This window comes from Rhinopithecus bieti, unplaced genomic scaffold, assembly GCF_001698545.2.
Source record: "Rhinopithecus bieti isolate Rb0 unplaced genomic scaffold, ASM169854v2 scaffold_13348, whole genome shotgun sequence".
NCBI lineage: Eukaryota > Metazoa > Chordata > Mammalia > Primates > Cercopithecidae > Rhinopithecus > Rhinopithecus bieti.
This window is the reverse complement of record NW_016808764.1, coordinates 7,845,990-7,850,787: the sequence shown is the minus strand read 5'-3', so window position 1 is coordinate 7,850,787 and position 4,798 is coordinate 7,845,990.

Genomic DNA, 4,798 nt, shown 5'->3' with positions numbered 1-4,798 from the left:
GCGACAGAGCGAGACTCCGTCTCAAAAAAAAAAAAAAAAAGAATGTATGTTCTTCTATTTCAAGTACTTGCAGAAGAGAACAGTTCTTGCAGATACATCATCCCAAAATTCCAGAGATACTGGGTTTCAGTTTAATGATTTCTTCTCAAAACTAGACACCATTTATAATGCAGAGACTTGACAATTTAGGCTGTGCTCTGTGGACAACCACAGAAACTTAAAGCAGAACCTCTCATTCTCTTCCGAAACTGCTTTCTTTCTATCTCAGTAGATTTGCAAATGTATTCAATATATTAGCACTTGGAGCTCAGGGCCACTAGCCATTGGAAGTAAGTCTAGTTTTTACCTTTCCATCTTCTCAAACTGTAAGATTAGTTTGCACCTGAGCAACTTCCTTCCTCATAGAAGTCACCAGCTCTTTCTTTTCTCCCCTGCAGTGTCAAGGTCAAGTTGTTGAATGTCTTTTGAGTCACAGGTAACCAGTTATACTGGCTATTTCAGAATGCTTTACAGCCAAAACGTCCTTGAACGAAGGAAGAAGTCCACTAAGTCTGATCAGCAAGGGGCCAGCTTCTCTTCATCTGCATGTTTTGAACAATAAAAATGACTACCATTTTCTGAGAACCTACTGAGAGCTTGGCACTCCGGCTTCTTTTCTATCTCTTTTATCCTTTTATCTACATCCAAATTAAATAACTCTACAGAAGAAAAAATCCAAATGATCAATAAACAGACAAAAAAAAAAAAAAAAAAAAACAAAAAAAACTCAATCTCTGCAATAGCGAGAAAACAATTCAAATTAAAGCAACAGAAATAACATTTTCACCATTAGACTGGTAGAAACATTTTTTTTAACTGATTAACATACAGTGCTAACAAAGAAGGGGAAAACAGGCCGGGCGCAGTGGCTCACGCCTGTAATCCCAGCACTTTGGGAGGCCAAGGCAGGCAGATCACCTGAGGTCAAGAGCTCAAGACCAGCCTGGCCAACATGGTGAAACCCTGTCTCTATTAAAACTATAAAAATCAGCTGGGCATGGTGGCTCACGCCTGTAGTCCCAGCTACTTGGGAGGCTGAGGCAGGAAAATTGATTGAACTTGCGAGGTGGAGGTTGCAGTGAGCTGTGATCACACCACTGTACTCCAGCCTGGGTGACAGAGTGAGACTCCATCTCAAAAAAAAAAAAAAAAAAAAGAAAAGAAAAGAAAAAAAGATGGGGGAAAACAGGCAAACTTACACATTGCTGGTAGAAGTGGGAATTGCTACAATATTTTGTAACATAATCTTGAAGTATTTATTGTTAATACTTAGATATACACACCTTTCACCCAGCAAACCTCAAACTGGGAATTCTAGACTACAGAAATAAAAGCTGCAGTAGGTGAGAATATAATTACAGAGACATTGACTTCATTTATTTATTTATTTTATATTTTTGAGACAGGGTTTCACTTCCATCACTCTGACTGGAGTGGAGTGGTGCAATCTCGGGTCACTGCAACCTCTGCCACCTGGGCTCAAGAGTTCCTCCCATCTCAGCCTCCTGAGTAGTTGGGGCCACAGGTACACGCCACCAGGCCCGGTTAATTTTGTTTCTGTATTTTTTGTACAGACAGGGTCTCACTACATTGCCCAGGCTGGTCTTGAACTCCTGAGCTCAAGCAATTCACCTGCCTGGGCCTCCCAAAGTGCTAGTATTACAGGCGTGAGCCACTTTGCCTGGCCAACTTCATCACTGTTCATCATCGGAAAAAAAAAAAAAAAAAGATGAATGTCTACTTTCAGTGTCCTGAACAACCCATAGTTTCTCTCACTGTTCAAGTCTTCAGACAGTCTACTTCTTTTACCCAAACTGCTCCCTAATGCTGAAGACAACCTACCCATCCTTCAAGTCTCAACTAAGAAAAAATAATTTTGGGGGGCTGGGCAAGAAAGTGAGACCCCATCTCTACAGATTAAAAATTAAAAAGTTGGTCAGGCTTGGTAGCATGTGCCTGTAGTCCCAGATGCATGGGAGGCTGAGGCAGGAGGATCGTTTCAGTCGAGGAGGCCAAAGTTGAAGTGAGCCATGTTTGGGCCACTGCACTCTGGCTTGGGTGACAGAGTGAGAGCCTGTCTCAAACAAAAAACAGCAACTATATATATATATGATTTTCTTGTTTTTTTCTAATAACTTTATTGAGGCATAATTGATATACTGCACATAAGATAAAAGGATAAAAGATGATAACTTTTTTTTGAGACAGAGTCCCGCTGTGTCACCCAGGCTGGAGTGCAGTGGTGCGATCTCGGCTCACTGCAGCCTCTGCCTCCCAGGTTCAAGCGATTCTCCTGCCTCAGCCTCTCGAGTAGCTGGGACCGCAGGCGCCCACCACCATACCTGGCTAATTTTTGTATTTTTAATAGAGACGGGGTTTCCCCATGTTGGCCAGGATGGTCTCTAACTCCTGAGCTCAGGAGACCTGCACACCTTGGTCTCCCAAAGTGCTGGGATTACAGAGCAATGATAATGTTTTGAAAGGGAGAAAGAGAGAAAGCATCATGGGAAATGCAAATCACGTGTGTTGGTTAGAAATTGGATGGATCTCACAAACATAAAGTGAAAGAAAGCAGACACAAAGGAGTACATACTGTGGATTCTAAAACCCAGAAAGAAGCAAAGCTGGCCACACTACTAGCTTTAGGAGTTAGTTACTGCCCAGGGCACATGGAGACTTTTGGGGTGATACCTCTATTTCTTGGTGCGGACGCTGGTTAACCGGGTGAGTTCACTTAGTGAAAATTCATCTAGCTGTTACAGCATGTGTGCTTTTCTGTGTGTATGGTATACTTGAATAAAAAGTTAAAACCAGTCTGTTCTCAGATAGTCACCTGCCGGACATAAGAGGAAATCTGTAGGTGACTCTTTGGTACCTAAGAAGAGAATGCTGAAGATAATACTGAATTCAAACTCCATGCTGTCAGTTATAACATTTTATCACTATGAAATATAAATATAAGCCAGTAGTAGTGGCTCATGCCTGTAATCCCAGCATTTTGGGAGGCTGAGGTGGGCGGATCACTTGAGCCTAGGAGTTCAAGACCAGCCTGGGCAATATGAACATGGCAAAACACCATCTCTACAAAAAAAAATTTTTTTTAATTAGCCTGGCCTCGGGGCAGACAGCTACTGGGGCCGGCGGTTGGGGGTGACCTGAGGTGGGAGGATCTTTTGAGGCTGCAGAAAGCCCTGATCATACCACTGCACTGCAGCCTGGGTGACAGAGTAAGAACCTGTGTCTAAACAAATAAACACATTTGGAAATTGTCTCTAAAAATCAGAAGCCTCGGCTGGGTGTGGTGGCTCATGCCTGTAATCCCAGCACTTTGGGAGGCTGAGGAGGGCGGATCACTTAAGGTCAGGAATTTGAGACCAGCCTGGCCAATACGGTAAAACCCTGTCTCTACTAAAAGTACAAAAATTAGCCTGGTGTGGTAATGGTCGCCTGTAATCCCAGCTACTTGGGAGGCTGAGACACAAGAAAAGCTTGAACCCAGGAGGCGGAGGTTGCAGTGAGGGGAGATCCAGAGGGCGCCACTGCACTGCGGCCTGGGCCACAGAGCAAGACACCTCCTCAAAAAATAAAAAAATAAAAAAAAAAAGAAGAAAAGAAAAAAATTAGAAGGTGGGGCGCCGTGGCTCACACCTGTAATCCCAGCACTTTGAGACGTCGAGGCAGGCGGATCACAAGGTCAAGAAATTGAGACCATCCTGGCCAACATGGTGAAACCCCGTCTCTACTAAAAATACAAAAATTAGCCCGGCGTGGTGGTGCACGCCTGTAATCCCAGCTACTCGGGAGGCTGAGGCAGGAGAACCTCTTGAACCTGGGAGGTGGAGGTTGTGGTGACCCGAGATTGTGACACTGCATTCCAGCCTGGTGACAGAACTAGACTCTGTCAAAAAAAAAAAAAGAATCTGGAGCCTCTACTATGCTCTTTATAATGAGCAATTGAAATTGTTATCAAGGAGAATAAAGGTTAACATGCAGTAAGTCCTAGCCTAGGCCTTGCACAGAGCATTTAACAAACATCATTCTACTTACTCCTCGTGACAATCCTATAAGGTAGGTATTATTGCCGTTTTGCAGGAAACTAAAGTTCAAAGATCTGGTGATTCACAAAAGGTCATATATTATATAATTAGGATCTAAATCAGTTTGCAAACTCTGAAAATTATGCTTTTAACAGGTAAAATATCTCTACAGGAGAGAAACCACCGGAACACAGGAACAAGCAATACCTTTTGACAAAGTCGTCTGGTTCTATTTCACTTGTGAAAATCGACTTCTGGATGAAAAAACCCTGGGCAGAGTTTGGAAACAGATGTGTGTCTTAATTAAGAATTTTCTCCAAAATTATTTCATTCTCCTTCTTATTCTCCAAAATTTCTTTTTTTTTTTTTTTTTTTTTTTTTTTTTTTTTTGGAGATGAATTCTCACTGTTGCCCAGGCTGGAGTGCTGTGGTGTGATCTCAGCTCACTGCAGCCTCCACCTCCCGGGCTCAGGTAATTTTCCCACCTCTGCCTCCTGAGTAGCTGAAACTACGGCACATGCCACTACACCCAGCTATTTTTAATTTTTGTAGGAGATGGCGATCTCGTATGTCGCCCAGTTTTGAAAAGGGATTTTAATGTCTTCAGAAAACCAAAGAATTTAGTACTAATTAGAAAATATGCTTTTCTCAAAACTCAGAGGCATATTTGACCCCAATAATAGGAGAAAAAGATTGAATAGTGAGCTTAGAGATAAGGAAAT